Raw genomic sequence first — 9,411 nt, forward strand, 5'->3', positions numbered from 1 at the left:
CCAAGGACAGCAACGAAAGAATTATTAGGAAGCTTCCAAAAGAAAAACTGAATCCCCCAATGGGATTTATATTCCTTATGTCTGATAGGATAGAGTTAACTTTTTCCCTGGTATGGAGCTGTGTTTAGGATTTAGGGTGAGAAGAATGTTGATTTCATGCTGATGTTTTTGTTGTTGCAGAGCAGTGCTTACAGTACAACAAGGACATTTCAGCTTCTCGTACTGTCCTGCCAGCAAGGGGAGGCTGGGGGAGCACAAGAAGCTGGAAGTAGACAGAACCAGGACAGCTGACCCTAAGTATATAAAGGGATATCTCATGCCATTATGGTATCATGAGGAACTACAAACCTGAATGAAGTTGGCAGGCAGAATGTGGAGCAGATGCTGCTCAGAAGCTGCCTAGTCAGTAGTCAGCAGTTTGCAAACAATTGTGTTGTACATCACTCATTCTGTACATTGTTTTAACATTATGATTATTATTTTTCCTTACTTTTCTATTAAATTCATGCATTTTATCTTTTTCCTTGTTCTCTCACCCATCCTACTACAGGGGGAATATGCAATCACTATATGTCCATCTACACGTGCAGCATGCACACTGCACAAAGCATTGCTGATCTCATCTTGCTGCAAGTCTGTAACATGAACAGCAGAAGATTAGGCTCCTTTTAGTCAATCATCAAAGCCCTGGGAATGTAAACCTGTGGTGTGGAGTATCACTGCTGAAAGCTGCAGAGCACACAGGCTGCTAGAATGAATAACTACGCTCAGAGACTGCTATATATGGACATATCTAGAAAGTGAGAATTGTTATGGTTTTTCCATTAGTATTTCAAGGGCTCTTTTCAGCCTGTCCCATAGCAGTTTGGCAGAGTAAATCTCTTACTAAGGAGATAGCAGATGCAGAGAAATACTTGGTTAGAGGGCGGTCAGGGGAAGGGCCACAAAGAGTTCAAAGACATTTTTCCCAGGCTGCTATGGCCTTGGGCCCAGCTCTGCACCTTGACTCAACTCTTTCAGTCATGAAACAAAATCCTGAAATACTGAAACAGGGCAAAATAATTTACCTTACAGAAGTGAAAGGGAAAGAGGAAATCAGTTCAGCTTATAGTCTCAAAGCCCAGATCATGGAGATCTAGTCTGCATATCAATGAGTTCTGAGTGAGGGCAGGAAACCATACAGGTAGTGTAATGATAATGATAACAATAAGTAACCCCATTACCATATAGTTAATGGGATACAGAGTCAGACTCTTTTTGCACGTTCTCTGACCCTGCTCTCCATGCATTCCTGGCTACAGTGTGCCAGCAGGGATAACCTCATGCCCACTGAATGGAGTAGGCTACAGTGTGGGGGCTCAAATCTTATAGCTTTTGAGGGAACTGGAGGCAAGTAGTGGTTTCCTGTAGAAGAATCCTTTTCATTTCCAGAATAGAACTGCACAGAACCTGAGAAACTGCAGTCTGGTTTTGGAGACCAAATTCAAAGCAAAAAGTTACCAAGAAATTACAAAAACAGACCTTTGTGAGCAGCTCTGCACAGATCTCCTCCTGCTGCAGGATCCCTACACTGTGTTGTCTCAGCATCCACAAACCTGCATGGAAGTGGCTCCTTACCTACAAAACACGGTGGTTGAACTACAGAATTTTAGTGGCCTTTTCCAACCTTAATGATTATATGAAACACAGGGGATCTGCTGATGGCTGGCTGGTAAAGTCCTTGCCCAAGATTTACAATGTCATAACAGCACATTCAGTTCACAGTCCTGCATGTTGCCAAGTCCCTGTACAAGAGCAAGGTTGCTGGAAAACACAACAAAGTGGGATAGGAATCCTCTCACAGTACTTTACACTGGAAGGTAGTGAACCAAGCCCTTGAATTTTTCCTCACACCTATCTAAACAGAAGAGCTGTTTATGCTAAAGTTTTGTTTATGAAGAGTCACTGAATTAGACACTCCTAAGTGAGTCACTGGTTGATGAAACAAGAGGCATTCATTGCAAGCAGAATCAAGTTCATTCAGATCTAGCTTATAACTTTTCCTTTTTTCCCAGTCCAAGGGTAGCATCAGTTTTAATAGCTGCAGCCACTCCTCAAGATCAGCCCTCCTTGACTCACCAATTATCCAGCTAGTAAAAAAAGAAAAAGATAGGACAGCAGATGAATACTGCTCATGCTCTTAGCCAAAGCACAGTGGACAGTGGGCTGGGAAGGGCTAGAATGACCAAGATGACACTTTTGCCTTCCAACTACACAGAGCATGAAAGAATTTCCTGCAGCTGGTAACACAGATGGGAGACCATCTGCAATGGCTTCTCCTTCCAGAAAAATTTGATGTAGCGGTTCAGTGGCTCAGCCGTCATGAGATGAGAGACCCAGAATGAACCAGTATTGTGGAATCATAGAATCATTAAGGTTGGAAAGATCAATAAGATCATCTAAACCAACCATCAACCCTTGCCTGTGATCGCTCTAGACCATGTCACTCAGTGCTTTATCTACTCTTTTTTGAGCACCTCCAGGCATAGTAACTTCACCACCTCTGCCAGTGCCTCACCACTCTTAATGAAAGGAAGTTTTTCCTAACACTCAACCTGAACCTTCCCTTGCACAACTTAAGGCAATTACCTCTCATCTTATTGTTGTTACCTGGGAGAAGAAACCATCCCCCACCTTGCTACAACCTCCTATCCCAGTGGGCTATATGGAAATAAAACAACAACAGCAATAATAATAATAGTAATAATAATGGTAATAAACAGCTGTGCTCACACTTCTTTGGAGAAGGACTAGGATCTTCCTTCAAATTTCAGAGGGCACTCTCCTCATCTTGTTCTCAGTCCTTATTCCAACCTGGATTGACGTACCTGAGTTTGTCAGCTTTCTCTCAAAAATAAGCAGCAGTTAGTGCCATGGTGAAGGCACAAGAATAAGAGACCTGGGCTCTTCGTTCTTCTTGAAAGGCATGAGTTAAATCAGCTCATCCTATGTTGCTGCACGTACAAACTGATGTGATATTTCTCTTCTGTCCTTAAGTGGTGTGTGGGCTCAAGTCAACATCCTATGTAAGCTGGGTGAAAAATGAAATTTGCAGGGCCTTTAGATCTGCAGTTTGCTCTCTGTCTCCATCAACTTTCCTAGAGGGCAGGGCATTGCACTGCTCACCCCACACAGAGCGAGGCCAGGGCCTCCCAGGGTGAGGAGGCTGAGGGGTTACTTGGGGTTACCAGACCCAGGGACGTGGGAGAATAACAGCTGCAAATGAGAAGCACAACATGCAGTTCTGGCTTTGACAGTGGTCTTTCATGTTTTTGGAGAATAAGTCAGAATTTTTCACTGAATGAAACAGTTCAATTTCAGCAATAATGCTTTCCCCCCTCTAATGAAATGCTTCAAAGCACTTCAGCCCAAACTGAAAGCTTCTGCCTATCATTTTTCTTTTATTATTCTTTTCCTTCGGCCACTCAAAGTCCCTTTTTCCATGAGAAAAGCAAATGCTTGGCATCACTCTGGGCTTTGTTTCTGTGGCAGTGCTACTAGAGCAGAGCAGTGCCAATGTTACACTAGGTTCCACTGGCATAAATCAAGAGCCCAGACACTGTTATGGCCAGAACTCAGAAGCCGTTCGTTTCTCCTCATTGCATCCCTGTAATGTAGCCTGTGCAGTGTATGAAGCACAACAAAACCAAACAGGATTCAAATCCTTTAACAGATGATGGGCAGAAGTTAGTAGACATTTCCAGACTGCTTTATGATGTGGAAAGACACAAGTTAAATGATAAATCAGACTTTTCCAGGCTCTGGAAAAGCTGTTTGTTTCTAGTATGGGTCTCAGCAGGATGGCAGGGCTATTTGTAGACAGCTTGTGATAATGTTGTGTAGGTTCCCTTCTTCCCTCCTGCCACAGAACCTACTTCCAGAATTAACTACATTTTACGCTGAGCAATAGCTATGAATCAAGTTGATACATAGGAATCAATATGCTTCTGAATCAAAGATGTGCTTAATGATGCTATTAAGGAATGACTGTTTGAGTGCTGGCTTTACCAGCTGAGTGAAATGGAGGTATAATCAGAACCATCACAGTTACATTGGGATGTAACTTTGAACAATCGCTTTCTGCCAGAAGTCAAAAGAACTGTTATGACCTAAGACGTGGTTTTCCCCTCCAAAAGAACAACAGGTTGTATGGTTCAGCTTGTGATATATTGGTGACTTGGAAAACACCGAGATAAAAATGCATAATGCAGAAAAGCAGAGATGCCAATAAAATGCTTCCCCTGTCACATATGTATCCATATAGCAAGATCTGCTTGTTGCCCTATACAGAGGAGTAATTGTGATGACTACTACTTTTCCTACTGCTTTTCCTTTGCTTTGCTCCTACTTTCACCCGGGAGGAACCCTTAAAGGTACACACACTGTCAGGGCTGTTGAAGCAAAGTCCATGGCACCAGCAGCTGCGTTTACCGGGGTGTCCCTGCCACCCAGCGTCTGTTCCGCGCTATTGCCAGGCGTCCCGGTCTAATTGGTCCTGCAAAGGAATTAGCCGACGAATCGCCCGGTGCTTTGGCTGGGTGCAAAGATACTCGAGAGGGAGAGACAGCCTCTGTGGCTTCCCCAGGCACACCATCATCGAGTCATTAGGCACAAGGGAAAGACTAACGCATCTACGTTATTCCTTCTGCCCGTCTTTGTTCCTGTTTCTATATAATCACAGCTTTTGTAAGCCTCTATTCAGATGGGTCTGCACAAAGCAGGATGGTCTCTGCTCATCAGAAGCCAGAAAACCCTTACTCATGCTTTTTACAGCAAACTTGAGACCTTTGGTACAAGATGCCAAAACTGCATTTAATCAGAGGAGAGCAAATCAAAACAGGTATTTCCCATGTTGAGTCCTGCTGTAGCAGACAATTCTGTGTTAGATCATTTGCATGTTTTCATCTAAAATGTTGCTGTGGTCCACAAAATAGTAAAAAGGGTAAAACACAGGGGAGCTTAGTGCATGCAACACAGCTGGGTGACTAGAAGGGGTGGAACCAGGATCCACCTGTTCTCAGACCTCATTTAAGGGTTAGCAGTGGAGGTGAGGGTATTCCATTTAGAGATCCCTGCCTGCCTGTGGACCTTTTGGGCCTTCCAAAGGTAAGCAGCTTTTTTTTTTCTTTTCTTTTTTTTTTCTTTTTTTTCTCTTTTTTTTCTCTTTTTTTTCTCTTTTTTTTTCTCTTTTTTTTTTTCTTTTTTTTTTCTTCTTTTTTTATTTTTGTGCCCATTGCTGTTGCATCTGAGTGGATTTTCACTTATTGCAGTCTAAGATCTTGTTGCCCTGATGTTTTGTCTTTTCTGTTGTGTTACACCGTAGGGCTGTGGGTCTTTTCCAGCATGTTGCTTTTTTGTTTGCTTGTTTGTTTTCTTAAGCCTTTCCCCATTCTGGTCCTGCGGCAAAGGCCAAGCTTAGGGCCTCTGTTAGCCTACCTACACTTGTGTATTTTGATGACTGGGAAAAGCATTGCTTGCATAGAAGGAACCTAAACAGATTATCCTGCCTAATTGCTTCTAGGAGCTAATGTTTATAGCATGTTACTGAGGGCACTGTCCAGCTTCCCAGGGATGTTTGCATGTTTTTTCCATGGAGGAGCTGACACCTAGATGCTGAGCATTTTGTTTGATAGAGAACATTAAAGGGAAACATAGCACCTCAACTAGGAAGTCCTAGGGGCTTAATTAAAACTGTACTGCCCTATTTTGAATTAAAAAGAAAACTAATACAGGACATTTTAACTTAACATTGGCTTAGTTATGATTTCTATGTGAGGAATTAGCAGGAGCATAACCACTGCATTTATCTTAAAAACTTAGGGAGTTCCTAAGTTGCTGGAATGCAGCTACAGCTGGCAAGAGTTTGTTCTGGTGCAATAGCTGTATAAGTAAATGTGGGGAAATGTGCAGATGCAAAAGGAACGGGGGAGTAGTAGGGACTTCTATTGATATTTTCATTATCAACCATGTTGAGCATCAGCCAGAGACTGTGTTGTGATAATACTTGGAGAAGTGCCACAGCAAGGCAAGGGACTTGGTGGCAATAAGATACTGAGACAGGACTCAGAGGACAGAGAACACTCTTCCTTTCTTCTTATCATGCCTCATTTTACTTTTACAAGAAGCAGACAGGGCTCCACCAAAACCAACACTTCTAATCATACAGCCCTGATGTTCCATGTCACATTCTGAAAGTATAAGAGAACTGGAGTCCCCCTAGGGCCTCTGTGAAACAAACACAGAGCCCATTAGTGTGATCTCCCAGTTTGTTGGCTGCTTCAGTGTGTGGTGCAATTCATAATCTGACAGCAAAGTGTATTTGTTTATTTGAAATTCAGTGCCGGTAGGGAAAAATGTACTGCCAGATTTGCCAGGACACATACAGCCAATGAACAAAGCAGAGAGGAGACCTGTTTACTGATTTGGCACCCCAATGGGCACAGCCCTGCAGGGTCCAGTCTATCCTGTGCTCAGTGCCTGTAGTGCAGGGAGAAGGCAGGAGCTGCAGCCCCGTGTGTGTGTGCCACAGCATAGTAAAGCTGGCACAGATAGGCAGCCGCTGCTCATCAAGCTGTCACTGCAACCCAGTCCATCCCCAGCACCTAGAAGTATTTCATCTATTTTTTGAGTGTTTACTTTTTCCACACAGAGTCCACTGAAGAGTTACATGGAAAAGGAGAACACATAGTTCTGGACACTACATGTCAAAGAAAGATTTGTCTTTCTTCAGCTCCCTCCCTCTCACCTCCTCTGCTTCAGCCATTTGTGGCAGGGCACATTCACCACCCCTGTGTGTACCTGTGCACTGGGAAATGGTGCCACACATTCAAGAGCCTGGTTTACTTTTCAGGGCATACAGCACAGCTATAAATACAAGTAAGCTAAAGAGCAGGAACATTTATTTAGAGCACTACTTGCCTCAGCAGGGAACCAATGTTGCACAGTTGATTGTTCTTGCAGTTTCACCCCATTGTGGCAGATGGAATTCATTGCAAACTGAATTCTGGTCCCAGCCCCTGCATGTGAGGAATGGTTTAGTTAAAATGCAGCAACAAGGATAGTTGCCACTGCCAAACGCTACACAAACCTCTCTGTCAGATTAATGCCCTCCAAGAGTCTGTTGTCTCAGGATCTTTTTGTTGTTGTTTTCCTTGTAAAATAAGGCATTACAGGAAGATGAAAAATGCAAACATCATCTTAATGGCAAACAGAGCTGCCATAGCTTCTTGTGACAATCAGGCTCTTGTGTACAGAGAAGCACAGGGATAGTGATGGTGCTATTTTCTAATTAAACAGGTCCTGATAAACATTACTCAACATTATCTGGTTCTCTCATTGATCGTATTTTAAACAAGACAAAAAAATGAAGTTTCATCAAGCTAGAGCTTTTTACACTCCAATTTCAGGTCTTGATTCCTTCTTAATCTTTTTTTTGGTCAATGAATCTGTGTCATTTTTCTTGCCTTCATGTGGGAAATTGGGAAGAAGGAAAGTTGGTATCAGGCATCTTTTGTTTCAAAGGCTTGAAGATGGTGCTTTTTTTCCTTCAAGATTTAGCTGGAAGTGAATATTGAAACACTATGACATTTTCCAGTTAGCTTTTTTCTTTGTTTTTCTTATTAGGGAAGCATGTACTTTGAGTGAGAAGTGAGAACACCCTAGTTTCTGTTAGCTAAAAGCTAGGTTATGTTGTGTGTATGAGTACATACACATATGATGGAATGATCTGCTAGGAAATGGACTTTTGAAAATGTTTAAGAAGGGGCACATTACGCATCATAAATGTGACTGGGAATACATGGGAATAAGCTTTATTCCCATCTGGAATTTAGGAAACTTTAAGAACCTGGGAAAACAAATTAAAAAACAGAACAAAAAACCTATGAAATGCTTCAGCAAATGTAATTCTCACAGATTTTTAAACTTGCCAAGAAAATCATGCTGCGAGGTCATCTGAGAGCTGTGAGGATGGAAGTGACTTCACTTGAGCTGGCTTAGAAACAACACTGCAGTAAACAAGCACAAAATGGGTGGAAAATGGATCAGCAGCTGCAGCCTCCTCACACCTTGCCCCTCACAGCGCTGTCATTGCCAATACAGGTGCAGAAATCTAATCGATTCCCGTCAGTACTAAAATCGCTTATACTGTGGAAGGTATTCCCATGAGGAAAAGAGAATAAATTTCACTCGTATATGAGTATCCACAGTACTAATTAGACTCTTATGATTACACCAGTAATAAAAGGACATCATACCTCTAATTAAGCCAGGTGTACTTTGTAGTGCTCTCTCTCATTTTTGAGCCTAGGATTTGGATTAATGTTCTGAGACTGTAGCCATTCCCTACAGGAATTTGGCAGTTTATGCCATCAAGTTGGTTGCTCTGGAAACAGGCCTCCATTTCTTCCAGCTTAACAACAGGAGCTGTTGAACTCCAAGACAAACAAATGTAACAGCCCTATTCCCTTGCTTTCAGAAGCCAATGAATTTGCCTTGGGAGTAGTAGATTATTGGTTTTCATTTTTCTTATCCATTCTGCAAGACTGGCCCCATGAGGAACTTTTGACTGACTCGATGAAACACTGGTGCCCTTAAATACATTTCACGTAAGTAATCTGGAACAGGTAATCTCACGTGGACAAGAAAAATGTCAAACAATTGCCTTAGTATCAGAAGGGGAAGCAGCTACAGGGGGTTACAAAACCAGCACCATTTCCTGCAGCACAAGGGCCTTTTCTCCACTGTCCCCTTTTTCTGCTCCAGTCCTACAACATCACGTTTTTCTGTGAAATGACTGGATATCACTTCAGCAGTGCTTGCTGGATTACCAGTCCTTTGCTAACCCCTCGACTTTATGGTCATCTGAGCTCCTTCCTTCATCAAGTCATTTACTAGACAGCCTAGAATTAGGTATGCCAAACTGACCTTGTTAGCACAGTGCATATCATGCTTTCTTGAGTGTTAAAATACTACTGTTTCTTACCAGCTTTTTCTCCTGGCATTAGAGCACAAGCTGGAAACCATTGGGAGTGTGCTTTGCTTCCTTCTTGCCTCCTTATGGATGTGGATTTGCAAGCTGATTTAGGAGAGCTGAGCAAGGGCAGGCACTTGCTAAGCATCATCTGCTTAATTACTGTTTCCTCCACACATGCCCTCTCCCTGTGGTGAGCATGGTGATCATGTGGTGTATGTCCTGTTCTCAGAGAGGTGCAAATTATTTCCTACATGCCATGCGAGAGATGCGTGCCAGGGCTCTAGCATGTGGTAAGGCAGCTCTCCAGTTTCTGCTATGCTGTTTAATTTACACACAGGGGAAGAGAGAGGAACGCTACAAAGTTTGGGAAACTTAACTGTCTAATGGATGAGATCCTG

Source organism: Coturnix japonica, chromosome 5 (genome assembly GCF_001577835.2).
Source record: "Coturnix japonica isolate 7356 chromosome 5, Coturnix japonica 2.1, whole genome shotgun sequence".
Classification (NCBI taxonomy): Eukaryota; Metazoa; Chordata; class Aves; order Galliformes; family Phasianidae; genus Coturnix; species Coturnix japonica.